Genomic DNA, 17,217 nt, shown 5'->3' with positions numbered 1-17,217 from the left:
CTGTGAGACATTATTATTAGATAAAATCTGTTTATTAATCAGTGGTCACATTTAGACTATCACTATTAATAAAATAATTTGATAGCTTACACAATATAGCTCTAATTGTTATTGCAACCTCCCTGGCATAAAATGAAAAGACAAGAATAAGAGATTCGAGCCCCCTGGCTCCCCACCTGCAGGGAAGTCGCTTCACAGGCGATGAAGCAGGTCTGCAGGTGTCTGTCTTTCTCTCTCCCTCACTGTCTTCCCCTCCTCTCTCCATTTCTCTCTGTCCTATCTAACAATGATAATATCAATAACAACAATAATAACTATGACAACAATAAAAAAACCAAGGGCAACAAAAGGGGAAATAAATAAATATTAAAAAAAATTAGAAACAAGACCCTAATGAAGTAATTTCCTGTGAATGGGTTCCTACTTAGGACTACTAGCTCAGTTTCAATCCTAATGTAACCTAGGCAACTCATAACATAAGTAGCACAGGTAATTCAGTCTTGTAATTTTCCAACATGGTTCTATTATAAATTGGATATTCCAAAATTTATCCTAGGCATCTTTACTTTTCATCTTCTTTTCCACTGGTACATATATTCAGTCTTGATTCAGCTTAAGATAATTTATTGAACACTTATTTTATACAAATATTGAAACTTCACACATTAATAGGGCAAATCTCCAGTTCTTAGCCGGCCGTCTTACCACTGCCAGTATTTTATATAGTTTTTGCATCTATTTCTCACTAAATTGTGAGCTTGTTAAGGCCATCTAGTAATTTTCCAGCTATATTTTATTTTGTTTTCAACGTGTAAAGTTCCTGGCACAAAGGGGGTTTTCTGTAGTTGATAAACAAGTTAAGTTTTTTTTTTTTTGGAATTGGGAAAAATTTTTATTTACCATTTTCAGGTGAATGAATTGGGACTCATTCGATGATCAAAAGACAGCACATTGGTCTTTCTACTCTGTACACACAGAAAATGACAGAATTTTCTTTTATTGTTTTTAATTTAAAATTATTTACTTATTTATTTTTAATTTTATTATATGGTTTATGGTATAGTCTTTAACACATAAGGCACAACCTCTCATCTCCCCTTGAATATGTCTAGGAGGTTCAACAAGATCCCAGTGTTCCTTCATCCTGTTCCTTTCCTTCTGTCTCCAGAGTCCTTTGCTTTGGTGTAATATGTCACACCCAGTACAAGCTCTACCTTATGTTTTCCCAAACAAGGTGATTGACCAGAGAGAGAGAGAGAGAGAGAGAGACATCTTAGCATGTTCCCCTGCTTTTGAAGTTTCCCCTTTTCCTGGTGACTGGGGACTTAAACCCAGTGACTATAATCACTGGTCCCCCCCCCCCCCAATTGACACAATGGGCATATTGAGAATGAGGTTGTCAAAACAGATATAGAATTGTAAAATCATCGCTGCCCGAGTTGAGATGGAGTTAAGTTTTGTTGCGAGGGGACATATAAAACCAACTGCGTTAAGAAATCTCAGCTCAGATTCTTTTCCTTTGACCTATTAAAGTGATCTGGTATTTGTTATTCCACTTTATAGTTGAAGCAACAGAGAGGTAAATGAAAGAAATGATTTACTGTATAACATGGTACAAGAAATTGGATCTTTCTGTCTCAGAATAATTTTTAATGAGGAGAGCAGCTTATGCAAAAAAATAACTAAGAGTATTAAGAATTTATGTTCTTCTAGGACTTGGCAGTGGTACACCCAGTTAGGTGCACAGGGATCCTGGTTGAGCCACTGGACCAGGAAACTTCTCCAGTGATAAAACAATGTTAGGTGTCTCTCTTTTTTTCTCTATCTTTCTCTACCCTCTCAATTCCTCTCTGTTCTATCAAATGAAAGGAAGAGGAGAAAAATAGATGCTGGGAATGGTGGATTTATCTGCAGGCACTGAGCCCCAGTGATAACATTGGTAGCAAAATAAATAAGTTAAATGAAATTATTACAATTTAAAAAGAGTTATCTTTTTAAACTTATAATCAAGTTTTCTGAGTTGATGTGCACCTGATGGTAAGATGCTACTTAATGAAATTCTATAATACATTCACTAAGTCTTGAGAATCTACTTTGCACCAGTCACTATGTTGTGTTCAATACTAAGTAGACAGTGATGAGTTAGTGAGCTCCCACCCTGGTGAAAGGAAAGATCTAGTCCATGGTGGAAACATCCAATACATTGTACTAAAATGTGAGGGGCTTATTGGGTTTTATTGTTCGTTGAGTTGCAATGTATTTTGTACTGACTGTGTGAAAAACCTGGGACCAAATGTTTCATAGACAATCTAATTGTTCACTAGATGCGTAAGGTGATCATATCCATTTGACATACAAGAAATTTGAAGTGCAATTAGTTTGGCCCATCAAAGTGAATAAATAATTGACTATTTGTAGAGAAATGGGAATGGACTTTAATAAGAAAAAGACATAATCAGATTGGTTAAGGAAGAGTGATGAAATACTAAAGCATTTTGTTAGAGACAGTTTTGTTGTTGTTGCTTTTTACTTTAACCAGAATTGTTTTAGTCTTTTAATCATTTCTGGCACCTAATTTGAATCACTATTTTTCTCAAGATTACATTTCTGGCATATATTCCTGGGAATATTAGGGGTATGCAAGGACATCTTAGAATGTTCTAGTTGGCTGGAAGTGTGGAAACATCTGAGGGATTTTTCTAGTCAGGTCCAATAGGAGCAGAAATTATGTTGCAAATTCTGGTCTTGGAGCATTTTAGGATATGGGAAATTGGGTTCAGTCAACAGGGAAATAATGATGAGAAATCCATAAACAAGATTTAAAAATAGGTGACTTGTATGTCCTATTCCTAACTTTTCCCTTGTGTCACATAATTACATTTCACTGCACATAACTAAAAAAGAGGGTTTGACCATTGACCTTATACTTGATACCTTTCACTGCCTTTATGACATTATGACTAGAGCAGTAAACTCTAGTTTTTTGTTTTAATGTTCCACCAAGATTGGGAGGGAAATGGGGGGAAATCAGGGAAATTTCATAAAAAATACCTTACATGGTCCTGTTGTAAATGTTTTAACAAGTTTTTCATCATATATTTATAATATGTACCTCCCATACTAACTGTGGTAAAGAGTTTCACCTTAGACTTGCATATTTTTGCAGAGGTAGCTACTATGCTTCTAACAATAATGCCCTCAAATTATGTGATACATCTGTTCAAAAAATATGAAACTAAATATTTTCTTTGCATTAGTATAAATTACTTTCCCTTTTTCCATGAATTTTGACTATTTCACAGTGAATTTAGTAAATATATTTATGTGATTTGTTACCCTGATTGACAATTTAAAGCTTTTGTCAATAAATTAATAATGGATCACATTGTTTTTAGATATTTTAGAAAATATACATAAAATTGACTGTACTAAAAAATAAGTAAACTTTTTTTCCCTTTATTTCTTATTGTATACTCCATGATTAAGATGAGCTTTTGAGGGACCAAGCTGTGGTGCACCTGGTTGAATGCACAAGTTACTATGCCCAATGACCTGGGTTTAAGCCCTAGGTCCCCCGCCTGTAGGGGAAAGGCTCTCCCCTTATTATCTCACTTTTTCTCTTCTCTCTCCACCTGATTCCTTTTTCCTTTCAGTTTCTCTCCTATCAAGTTAGAAGAAGAAAAAAGAGATCCAATCTATTTTAAAAATCTTTAAATTTAGTTAATCTTTGTAAGTATTACATCATTATCTTTAAAATGAAGGATTATTTTGAACTTCATTTTCTTGTTGTGAGATTTGATTTTTTTTAGAAGTGGGAGAACCAGTGGGTTAATTTTGTAAGATTTTCTCTTAACTTTAAGACCCGTGTGTATTTTCCTTGTTAAAACTGGGTCACATTGACCAGCATCCTTTCAGCAAAGATTACATTTTCCTAAGCGCAATTAAATTCCTTTAATTTTCATTTTAACAAAATTAATAATATCTCATACAGATAATATAATCTCCATAATGCATATATGAGGGGTACAGACACAATATTCTGTGAATCTTCTCCATAATGTAATGATTCAAACACTTAATTTTTGTTTTCATTCCCTGCATTTACTCACTTGCCTCTGTCTCTGATCCTGCCCCACTTCATCTACTGAGTACTGTGCCATTTTGAATGTTTCTGTTGACTTTTATTGACCTTGTAATAAATATCTCATCAAATGTGTATTGCTTATTATTTTTCTTTCTGAGCTTTCTCCTCTTTCCTTCCTTCCTACCTTCTTCTCTCTTTCTCCCTCCTCCCTCCCTTCCCCTCTCTCTCCTTCCTTCCTTTCTTCCTTCTTTCCTTCCTTCCTTCCTTCCTTCCTTCCTCCCTCTTTCCCTCCCTCCCTCCCTCCCTTCCTTCCTTCCTTCTTTCCATTCTTTCTTTTCTTCTTTTTATGTGATAGGATAGAAATTGAGAGAGAAGGGGCAAAATAGAGAGGGGTCAAAAGAGAGACACTTGTAGCCCTGTTTCACTGCTTATGAGGTGGGGATCAGGGGCTTGAACTCAAGTACTTGCACAAGGCAATGTATATGCTCAACCAGGAGTGTCACCACACAGGTCCCTTGAACTTTCTTAAAAATGTAACCACACTAGATTTTTGAGTTTATCTAAGATTCTTTAAGCAGGAACATAGATGACTTCTTAGTATCACTTGCATAAAAATAACTGATAATGGAAATACAGCAGCTGAATAAGATAGTCCTCTGCATCTTATAAATACAGTTTAGTGTCAGTGATTATACTTGAGATAAACTAATAGTTTTGCAACCACAGGCATTAAAATAGCTTTGCTAAACAAATGTTTTCCCCTGTGTAACTAAAACAGACAATAAATAGGGTTGATGTAACACTGCTGTCAGCTGTTTTTATTTGCAAAATTGTTTTTAAAAATTTATTATTGGATAGAGACAGGAAGAAATTGAGAGGGGAGGAGGAGATAAAGAGGGAGAGAGACAGAGAGACACCTGCAGCCCTGCTTCACCACTCATGAAACTTTTCCCTGCAGGTGGGGACCAGGGGCTTGAACTTGCAACCAGGCCCCTTCTTAATTTACTGTTCAACCTAAGAAAATACTTTGTTTTTTAGCTGAACTGTCAGATAAATGCTTTTCATGACTTGTATTTAGAAAGCTTTTTTTATAAACATAAGTTAATATGTTGATCTTGAAGCATTTTGATCACAATCCATGATCCATTTTGTATCTTATTCCTCGGTATGCTCTCATTCCCTGTCAGTTGTTTTTTATGGTAAAAGTGTTATTAACATAGGTTCTAGAAGTTCATTCTATTTCAACCTCTATCTCTATCTCTTTCTATATCTCGGTCTCCCTCTTTCTTTTCTTTTTTTCCCCTCCCTCCCTCCTTGTTGATATAAGTCCAAAGTAACTGAAGGGATTTCAGTCTGTAAGACCCAGGTGCATTTCTATTAAATAGGTATAAGATTTCAAATAGAAAATAGTTTGAAATCTTCAAATCAGGCATAATCTTCCCCCTCCCCTTGGTTTTCCTGGCTCATCTACAGCAAAACTGGATTGAAACAAGATGTTCCCCTTTTGGATGCTCTCCAGATGGGACTAAGAAATGAGTGGCTTCTGAGTTCCCATCTCCCCCCCACAAAAAAACCCCTCCTCACTTCTCCACCCTCCATACCCCTTGGTAACCTCTCAGAGAGCATCCTGGAAAGGCAGAAGTATAGAGACAATAAAAAATGTCACTGCTTCCCAAGGGTGTGGAGCAATGAACAGATGGGGTAAAGACAAAGTATTAAAATTACTCTGTGATCCTATCATCATGAATATGTCACAGATCTATCAAAGCTTTGGAACTGTACCACACTGGATGGTCCTCATTGTTGGTTAGCATCTGTGTCAGTGTAAGTTTATCTCTTAAGCAACATATCCATTACTTTGGTTGGGATGTTGGCATAGGAAGCTTGATTAACAGTGTGCTAGGCACAGGGCTTGGGGGAATTGTCTGCCTTATACTTGATTTTTCTGTGAGTCTAAAATTGCATCCAGTAGTTTTTAATATATATTAGGTCAGATTTATTTGTTCATTTATTTATTTGATTTTCTGGAGAATATAGTGGTTTACAGTTTAGTCTTGAGCACACAGGCAAACCCCAACTCTCCCCTAGGAGACACACCAGGACCCAGTGTCTCTTCATTCTGTCCTTCCTCTCCTTGCCTAGAGTTCTTTGGTGCAGTGTGCTACACCCAGTCCACCTTGTTTTACTTTACTGTTATTTGTTCTCAACTCCCACCTATAAGTGAGGTCATTTAGTATCTATCTTTCTGGCTTATCTCACTCAACATGATGCCCTCAAAGGAGATGGCTTCATCATTTTAAAGAGCTGCAAAGTACCCCATTGTGTATATGCACCACAGCTTCCTTAGCCTTAAGGGTTGGGCACTTTGCTGTATGTAAGTTATACTTAGGGAAAAGTAATACTATGTCTTGTAAATGTATACATATGTATAAAACCCCAAAACACTTTTTCAATATGCTAGTATGAAATAACACTAGTACATCAGTGAAAACTATTAGATGACAAATAAATTAACTTATAAATGAGGATATTATTTATTTATTTATTCATTTATTTATAGAAAGGAAACACTGACAAAAGCCATAGGATAAGAGGAATACAACTCCATACAATTCCCACCACCAGAACTCTGTATACCATCCCTCCCCTGATAGTGTTTCTATTCTTTATCCCTCTGGGAATATGGACCCAGGGTCATTATGGGGTGCAGGAGGTGGGAGGTTTGGCATCTGTAATTGCTTCCTCGCTGAACATGGGTGTTGGCAGGTCAATCTATACTTCTAGTTTGTCTCTCTCCCTAGTGGGGTGGGGCTCTGGGGAAGCGGGGCTCCAGGATACATTGGTGGGGGTCACTGGTAGGGATATTGTTCAATTTAAAAGAGGGAATGTCCTGTATGTGGGAAATGAAAAGTTATTTCCATGGAGTGAAAAATAGAATGAGTGCAGGTGAGTTTATGCATAGAGACATAATTAAAGAACTTGGGCTTTGCCTTTGTAATGCCTAAGCAACTGTTTAACTGAGAGAAAATCATGCAAGCAGTTGTATAGATTCTATGTTTAAATTCTTATTTTTTCCCCCAACAAACTTTGTGCTAACCTAATGAACCTTCAACCCATAGAAGGTAACCATGCTCCACAATTCTTATATTGATAATTCATGTGGTCGAGCATAACCATCGTCATGTGTGAGGACCCAGGTTCAAGTGTCTGAACACCACATGGGTGTGACCTGTGAGCTGGGGCACATTAATGAATGGTGAAGTGGTGTTGAAATATTTCTTCACCTCCCCGCTCTCCTCTCCTTCTGTCCTTCCACCTTTCTGTGTCTTACCCTCTATCAAAAATAAATAAATAAATAAGTAAATAAATAAATAAATAAATAAATGAAGGAAGGAAGTAATAAAGAAAATGGCTGCCAAACACAGCAATTAATTTATTATCCTTCCCTGTGTGACTAATAATGTAGAGAAAGTAATAATGAAAAATTTGTACTCAACTAAGTACATAACATTTGCTATAAAAAACAAACTGAGGAAAACTTTCTGTATTCTAAGTGTCTTTTCAAAACTAGTTTTTGAAAACCTCTATCTTCAATTTTCTTCATTTTCCAACAAGTTTTCCGTACAAGTGCTATATATTTTACTAGAGTCATGCAGTGTTCTCATCATTAGGTAACACAGTATCACTGTTTGTTTTAGCCTAAACCAAAAGAAAACAAATAATATTTTTCCATTAAGCTATATATTTCTTCAATAGGATATAATGGAAACATTTCACATTTAGGAAACTTCCCAGTATTATGGAATTTAGGGACTTTTCAGAAAAGTTACACTTTCAAACTTAAGGAATAACTTTCAAAAGCATACAATGTTGACGTCTCTTTTGTGTGGATAACCTAGACTCAAAATTTATCTACTTAAAATGTGATCCTCAGGTCTCCATGAGTTATAGAAGTCATATCAAGGAATCCATAGCGTCAAAACGTTTTCACATTAGTACCAAGACATATGATTAACTGGGTTAATGTTTTCGTGGATAGTGTAAAAGCTGTCTCAGGCAGAACTTAAAGCACCTTCATAAGCATCAAGTCAGGGTCAGAAATCCAGCGGTATCGGTTTTCTGTTAGGGACCAGGCAGTGGTGTACCGGGTTAAGTGCCCACATTACAGTGCACAAGGACCCAGGTTGAAGCCCCTGCAGGGGGAAAGTTTCAGGAGTGGTGTCTCTCTAGCTCTTCCTCCATCCCGCACCACGTGCATGCCTGCCTCCCCTCCCCTCCTGCCACCAGCTTTACAAAGCTATTGCTGGGGCTAGGTGCCTGCACTATGAATCAAGGATCCTTACTCAGGTCCTTGCACTTTGTACTATGTGCACTTAACCTGGTGCACCACCGTACAGCCTCTTCTCTTTCCCTACCTCCCCTGCTCCTCTCAATTTCTCTTCGTTTAAATCCAATAATAAATAAAATACTTTTTTTTATGTGGCTATATCTTGCATATACTCTGGGGATGTAAAAGTTCTAACTCTACTTCAAACATATACTCAATGACTTATTCTGTTCTCAAACTCTGATTTTATTCACTGGAGTATAAACTTCCAAAATAAAAAAATATATTTGTACTATATTAAATTAATGCAGCCAAAAGCTCAAATTTCAGTAGCTTTTCATAGCCAGAGTCTATTTCATTCTATTGTTCACTGGTGCTCTCTGGTCCTATCCAATTTTCTAAGTTCAATTGCATTGCCTCCATATCTTGATCCAATATAGCTCTGACCCTTCCTGAACTCTCTCTAGAGAAAAAGTGAATGGGAGTTTCTTTGTAATACATTTTAGCTTTCTGGTGACCCATTACATGGTGTTTGTTCTGTTACACCACAGCATAAAAAGAGACTGCTTTTACCCTATAGAATTTCTCCTGAAAACCAGTAAACTTTAGTTTACTATGCAAAGTATTGTTTCCAAGAACTTTTCTACAATCAACTTAGTTACAACCATAACCAATTTTCATATCAGACACAACATGAATCTTTTGGTCAGAATTCATTTTAAGACTTTGTGGAGGGAATATGTGACTAGCCACTTGAAGGCAAGCCTGCCTACTTTGAAAGTGTTAGGTACAGTTCCAAAATCAGGTTCATAGCTTTTTTTTTATTAAGACTTCATAAGAGCAGTTTTAGGATAGCAAAAAAATTCTGTTTACTGTTTCTTTTTACATATTAGTACTTCCACATACCCTTTCCTTTGACCTCTTCTCTCTCCAGGTCCTGATTGAATTGGGATTCAGAGGCCTCTGGTCATCTTCCCCTAACATGTCTCCCCTTCTGGGAGTATGAACCAAAATTCTTTATGGGGTGCAGAAGGAGGCAGTTCTGGCTTCTGTAGTTGCTTCTCTGCTGAACATGGGCATTGAGAGGTCGATCCATATGGGTGTTTCCTTTTGCATAACTTCTTTGCTCTTGCTGATTTAAATTGTATTCTCATGAGAGGGCCTTTGTCTGGAAGAAGCTTTGTGGTTAATGCAATCATTAGCTCAAAGATGAAAAGTTTCTACTGGAAAATTTGCCCGTGATGTTTGATGGTTCCCTTTTTTAAATTTTATTTTATTAGTGATTTAATACTGATGTATAAAATTAGGAGATAATGGGTATAATCCCACACTGTTCCCACCACCAGAGTTCTGTATCCCCATTCCCTCCATTAGAAACTGCAGTAGTTTTCCCAAGGTCACAGATCTGGGTTGACTATTATTTCTATATATTTATATGTATTGTCCATTTTTCTATGGTCTTCTCTTCCTTTCTAAGTAAAAAAAAATTTGGGGTGCAGAAGGTTGGAGTTCTGGCTTCTGTAGATGCTTCTCTGTTGGACACGTGCTTTGGCAGTTTGATCCTTACCCCCCCCCCCCATCCCCAGCCTATTTCTATCTTTTCCTGTTGGAGTAGGGCTGTTCAGAGAGTTCTTCAACTTTTTTCACCTCCTTCAATGTTGTATTGACCTTAGTAAGATTTTTGTTTTGTCTTGCACTTTCTATGTTAAATTCCATTTTTCACTGTTGCTAGATAGGAAAGTGATCTAATGACTCTTTCTTGACTTTTCTCTAGGCTTACATTACTTTTTCCCTGCATTATGCCATAGTCCATTTAGCACATTGATCCCAATTACTTGTCAAAAATTACTGTACAATTTCTACAATATCTGAGTCTGGTTCTGATCCTGCTTTGCTCCTTTTTTTTTTTTTTTTTTTTTGCCTCCAGGGTTATCACTGGGGCTCAGTGCTTGCACTACGAATCTACTGCTCCTGGAGGCCATTTTCCCCATTTTTGTTGCCCTTATTGTTGTTGTTATTGTTACTGCTATTGTATAGTATAGAGAGAAATCAAGAGAGGAGGGAGAAAGATTAACACCTGCAGACCTACTTCAACACTTGTGAAGCAACCCCCCTACAGCTAGGGAGTCGGGGACTCGAACTGGGACTACGCACTTTGCACGATCTGTAGCTCTCCTGACCTCCCTGCCTACAAGAGCTTGCTATGAGCTAAGAAGTGGACTGCAATAGAAGGTATATATCTGGATGTTGAATTGTAAATGATTCCCCCTGCTTTTTTTCTACAATCCTCTTCTAGTGGTTACTAACTATTCTTTAGGGACAAGGAAACTAATGATGGAATAGTATTTACTAAGGTGTTGCAGTCATGGCAGTATAATCATTGCTATGCAAATATGTGCTGAGCACCAAAGAAACTCAAAGCCCTTAGCAGAAACCAAAAGACAAGGAAAATAAAAAGCCATGCTACTTAACTAACAGCATGTGGTGATGCTGTTCAAAACCTGTGGAGGAATATGTTGCTCATTGGAATTAGTTTGAGTTCTCAGCTTTGTTTAGAGTTTTACAGTTTTTCTCTCAGAATGTAGTACATTCCCATCCACATTAGAGAGATAACCTTTTTAGCCTTGTTCTGAAATGACTTTTCCCATGGTTTTCCCCAGAATCACTGTGCTTATAACCTTCATAGTCTGATGAAGTACTGACCTTAAAGAAGTTGACTCAAATTATAACACTTGACAATATCCATTGAAATTTGGTGACTATAAATTCAGTGTATAGGGCTGAATTACTTTCAAGTTAAAAGACCTAATTACTGGACTTTTACTCAAAATAAATACTGTCAGATATATTAGCATAAGCAACCTACTTTGGTTTTGATTTCTACCACATGACCTTAAAGGCTCTCGTTTCACATGCTCCTCCTCCTAGTAGCACCCAAACAAATAACGTGAACTAGGTGTAATGAGTGCACTGTGTGACACAAGAAAAGCATGAGAGTAATGAGGAAATTAATAGAGCAAATAATCTATGTACTGGTAGCTTTTGGTTCCATTGTCTCTGCATCTCTTAAGGCTTAGGAAGTCTGCCTCGATTCCAGCATCATGTACACATGCATCCCAGCAAACAGGAAGGAGGAATTGAGGGAAAACCTTTAAGAATACTTTTACTTTAAAGCAGCCAACATCATATTTTGGTACCAGGTGGTTACACACCGCCCTGTAGAGTGCACATGCTACTATGCATAAGGACCTAAGTTGAAACCCCTGCTCCAGTCCAAGGGGAAGCTTCATGAGCTGTGAAGCAGTGCCACAGGTTTATTTATCCTTTTTCTCCAGCTCTATCACACCCCCTCAATTTCTCTGTCCTATTAAAAATGAATAAATAAGATAAAATAGGATCAGTAGATTTGTTATGTAGGCACTGAGCTTCAGTGATAACTCTGATGGGCAATACAACTTAAAAAAAAAAGACACATCATCTTAGTAGAATTTAGTCTTAAAACTGTAATTAGCTGCAAGAGAACACTGTTAATAGTAATGATTGTGGTGAAGAAGACGGGCAGAGGAGGGTGGGCGGTGGTGCACCTGGCTGAGTGTACGTGTTACAGTGCACAAGGACTCTGGTTTGAGCCCCTGGCCCCTACCTGCAAAGGAAAAGATTTGCAAGTGGTAAGGCAGGGCTGCAGGTGTATCTCTGTCTCTCTCCCTCTCTCTCTCCCCCTTCTCTTGATTTCTGGCTATCTCTATCCAATAAATAAAGATAATTTTAAAATGAAATTTAAAAAAGGAAGGGAAGAAGGAAAACAACAAGAGAACTAACAGTCCCTATCACCTAAAAATGGAAAAGGCCCAGTAAATATGTTTATAGAGAATGTACATGTACATGTGTACTTTACATACTCTTTTAAAAATTTTTATTAATAAAATGGAAATATTGACAAGACTATAGGATAAGAGGGTTACTAAGACTATAGAATAAGAGGGTTACATTTCTTTTTTAAAATTTTTTATTTATAAAAAGGAAACATTGACAAAACCATAGGATAAGAGGAGTACAACTTCACACAGTTCCCACCACCAGAACTCTGTATCCCATCCCCTCCTATTTAGCTTTCCTATTTTTTAACCCTATTTAGCTTTCTTTTTTTTTTTTTTTTTTTTAACCCTATTTAACCCTCTGGGAGTATGGACCCAAGGTCATTGTGGGATGCAGAAGGTGGAAGGTCTGGTTTCTGTAGTTGCTTCCCCACTGAACATGGGCGTTGACAGGTTGATCCATACCCCCAGCCTGTCTCTCTCTTTCCCTGGTGGAGAAGGGCTCTGGGGAATCAGAGCTCCAGGACACATTGGTGGGGTTGTCTGTCCAGGGAAGTCTGGTTGGCATCATGCTAGTACCTGGAACCTGGTGGTTCAAAAGAGAGTTAACATACAAAGACAAACAAATTGTTGACCAGTCATGGACCTAAAGGCTGGAATAGTGCAGATGAAGAGTTGCGGGGGGGGGGGGTGTTCTCCATTTTGTAGATAGCTAGTAGGCATATTTTAGTTATATTCCAAAGGGCCTGTGGCTATACTAGTTTTTTTTTTTTTTTTTTCCCTGAGCCTGAAATCTGATATGCTGGTGGATCCAAGTTATTTTCTGGGGAGATGATGTCATGGCTGGAAAAAGGACCAGAAAGCTGGGTCAGGGAAGAGAGTAGCTCCCTAATATGGGAAAGGGGTATAAATATTGTTGACTGTAAACCCCATTGATTTAGTTTCTACACAACTCCCACACCCAGAACTCCATATCCAATCCAATTAATGGTTTCCCTATTCTTTATCCCTCTGGGAGCATGGACCCAGGATCATTATGGAGTGCAGAAGGTGGAAGGTCTGGCTTCTATAATTGCATCCCTGCTGAACATAGGCGTTGGTAGGTCTATCCATACTCCCTGCCTGTCTCTCTCTCTAGTGGGGCAGGGCTCTGGGGAGGTGGGGCTCCAAGACACATGGTAGGGTCATCTGCCCAGGGAAGTTTGGTTGGCATCATGGTATCATCTGGAACCTGGTGGCTAAAAAAAGAGTTAAGATAGAAGGCAGAACAAATTGTTGACTAATCATGAGCCTAAAGGCATGAATATTGCAGATGAAGATTTGGGGTCTCCGTTTTGGAAAAAGCTGGTAGGTCTATTTTAGGTATATTCCGAGGGGCCCATGGTTTTACTCCTTTTTTGCCCGAGCCTGACAGTTAATATACTGGGGGGGGGGCAGGTTATTGTCTGGGGGAGATGGTGCCATAGTTGGAAAAAGGACTAGAAAGCTGGACCAGGGGTGAGAGTAGCTCCCAAATATGGGGAAAGTATATAAATATTAATTAAAATATTAATATTAAATATTAATATTAAATATAAACCCCACTGGTTTTATCTGGGACCCATATTCAGTACAGGAGCCTATGTAAGTTCTGCATCCCTGTAGGTCTGAGGTCAAATTCTGTGGTCACAGCTAGGAACATTCCAGGCTGCACTAATTTCAGGACCCATCTTCCTTGGGTAGTAGGTAGAGTATGTTGTCCAATCTCCCTTCAGAGAGTGGAACATTCCCTACCATTGTTAATCCACATTGAGGGCAAGGTCCTATGGGGCCCACAAAGGGGTCCATTATGTTGTACTTGAATGGAGATGACCAGTGATAGTAGAGAGAGGGATCTGTTAGAGGTCTAGGCCCATCATGTTTGTGTGGGAATCCCAGGACTCCCTGACTAGGATCCCAGCTGATGGGGTGGCCTGCTAGTGACTAAAGAGTCATCATTAAAGCATGCCAGTCTCTTGCTCATATTTAGTATTTTAGATTTTCTTAAAAGTCCATGCACACCTTTTCCCTAATGTGATAAGTGCAACTTTTTTTTTTAAAATTAAGTAACATTTATAAGAAAGTATGTATTAGTGGTACAATTGCACACTTCTTTAATATATATCTGTATTTTCTTTTTTTAAATTTTATTTAAGAAAGGATAAATTAACAAAACCATAAGGTAGGAGGGGTATAACTCCACACAATTCCCACCACCCAATCTCCATAACCCACCCCCTCCCCTGATAGGTTTCCCATTCTCTATCCCTCTGGGAGCATGGACCCAGGGTCATTGAGGGTTGCAGAAGGTAGAAGGTCTGGCTTCTGTAATTGCTTCCCCGCTGAACATGGGCGTTGACTGGTCGGTCCATACTCCCAGTCTGCCTCTCTCTTTCCCTAGTAGGGTGTGTCTCTGGGGAAGCTGAGCTCCAGGACACATTGGTGGGATCTTCAATCCAGGGAAGCCTGGCCGGCATCCTGGTGGCATCTGGAACCTGGTGATTGAAAAGAGAGTTAACATACGAGGCCAAACAAATTGTTGAGCAATCATGGGCCCAAATCCTATTTCCCCCAGTCCTAAGTGCAACATTTTTAAAGCATGTAAGTTGGTAGTGTTAGCAGTCTTTTATTAAGGAAGAAATGGAATTACAGGTTTTGATATTAAAACTAGGATTAATGTTCATTGATCTCGTAACCTGGGTCTATTAATAAAATGACATGGATTTTTAAAACAGTATAATTCTAAAGCCATATATATTTTATCTTGAATGAATGAATGTCCTCATTGCTTCAGAACCTTAGCAAGTACCTCCCTCCTCCCCATTTCTCCCCTTTAATACCTGAGCAGTGATATCTTGAGCAGTAATATCAGAGTACTCTGTTTTCCCATGGCTGTGACTGCCTCCTTGTTCTGAGTGGATACACCTGTTGTTTGGTGTTGCTTAGTTAATGGACACATCATACTCATCAGTCATTTCTCTTCAAAACTGCAAAACATAATATTCATTATATATTGCTTTTTGACATGTTCACTGTACAAATCAGGATTCAGCTATTTTGTTATACTGTAACATTAGTTTATAAAAATTAAACCTTTCTAAATATCATAATTCATTAGAAATATATATTTTAATTTTATTTATCCAATAAATAAGTAAAGGCAATAAAAATTAATGAATGGTATAAAAATAGCTAAGGAGAAAAAACACTTGAGTTTCTGAGTGGTCCAGGAGTTAAGCCACCTCTTAATAAAAAGCCTGAATTTTTAAATTCAGAGTCAAGATGTGCTGTTTAAATCTTAAGCTCTTGATTTTCAAAAACCGAACTAAACTCACTACTAAACAAAAGTTAAAACAAGATAATCTGGCATGAAGTGTCATTATTTTAATAAGTTACATGTTGTAGAAACTAGCAATACAGCTTGTCAGTGACAATAACCGCCAATGCTGACCCCTCTCTTCTGCCCAGTAACATTAACTAATGTTACTTGAGGAAGCTCATTCTTCCTCAGTTTTTTTTTTATTTTATTTTTTTTTTGGTAATTTCCCCCTTTTCCTCTTCCAGATTGTCCCTTCCTTAACTGTCACCTTTCTTTTTCTGTCTCTTTCTTGTCCACCCAACCGTAGCTGCAGCATGTCACTATATCTCCCATCCTCCCCTTTTCAGCTCACATTCCTTTCCTGCTCTCTTGCTTTTCCTGTCAGAGTAATTATACATGCTGTTTTCTGTTGGAAATATTCTCAAGTCTTCACCACATAAATCCTTTAGATCTAAATGTAATCATCGCTTGTTCGGGGAGGCTTCCTAGAACTCCGATTAGTGAGATTGCCAGGTATAGTAATTTTTGCTGGAGCTTGATAACTAACATACAAGTGAACCAAAGAAATTGTCAGGGAAGATGGTGTCAGAGTTGAGAGTAGGACTAGAAAGCTGGATCAGGGCAGAGGGTAGCTCCCAAATGTGAAGAAAATATATAAATACATTAGTTGTTAACCCCATCCATCTGAGTCAGGGCCCATATCTACTCCTGTTTAGCAGAGGAGCCTGTATAATCTCGGAGTGCCTATCAGTCTGAGCTGGTCACAGATCACAATCACAATCACAGTCACAATCCTGGTCACAGCTGGGAACATTCTAGGCTGCACTCATCTCAGGACCGGTCTTCCTCGAGTGGCAGAGTAGGCTGACCCAGCCTCCCTTCAGAGTGTGGGGCAGTCCCTACCATTGCTGCTCTACAGTGAGGGCAAGGGCCTGGAGAGGCCCACAGGAGGGCTTACGATGACATTGCTGATGGAAGTGACCAGTGATGGTGGAGAGAAGGATCTGTTAGAGATCTAGCCCCATAATGTCTATGCTGTAAGAATCTTAGAAAATCTCATAAGCACTTGATATCTAGTAAACAATATGACAGGCATGAGGCATGAGGCACATCCAGTCTCTAGGCAGAAAAGTTACTCCCCCTTATTTGCCATCACTGGTGCTTTATTGCTATGAGATGCCTTTTTAAAAATTAAAAAGGTTTGTTATAGTTTTTTTTGGGGGGGCACCTAATAGTTTCCAGTACAGTTGTTGATGTGTGGGTAAACTTTCTTATTTCTTTGATAGGTCCTTTTTTCACCATCATGCACCTAGAACCCAGAGCCCCTGCTCCTCATATCTCTCTTTGCCCTGTGGAGTATTAGTCAGTGGAGCACTACTAAGCTGTTAAGGATGTAGTTACCTTCTTCACTTCATCTTGGATGGAGCTTGAAAGAATCATGTTAAGTGGGATCTGCTGAAAGTGAAGGAGGAACACACGATGATCTCATTCATAGAACTTAAGAAAGAAGCAGGTATAGAAAGGGGAAACCTAAAGTAAAAATTGGAAACATAAACTTTTTAAAAATTAAGAAGTGCAATGTTTGCCAAGTTTTCTTCCTTTAATAGTTTTCCATTCTTATTATTCCACACGATAAAGGAGCTTGAGTGAGGAG

General features: G+C 38.3%; 1 protein-coding gene across 1 annotated transcript in view; it reads left to right on the top strand.

Moving 5' to 3' along the window:
• Positions 1 to 17,217, top strand: part of GUCY1A2 (guanylate cyclase 1 soluble subunit alpha 2) — a 204,435-nt gene that overhangs the window by 83,599 nt on the left and 103,619 nt on the right. The window lies entirely within an intron of this gene.

The sequence above is a fragment of the Erinaceus europaeus genome, chromosome 20, assembly GCF_950295315.1.
Source record: "Erinaceus europaeus chromosome 20, mEriEur2.1, whole genome shotgun sequence".
Taxonomy (NCBI): Eukaryota; Metazoa; Chordata; class Mammalia; order Eulipotyphla; family Erinaceidae; genus Erinaceus; species Erinaceus europaeus.
The sequence above is the reverse complement of the archived record's forward strand: the minus strand, read 5'-3'. Positions and strand labels throughout refer to the sequence as shown.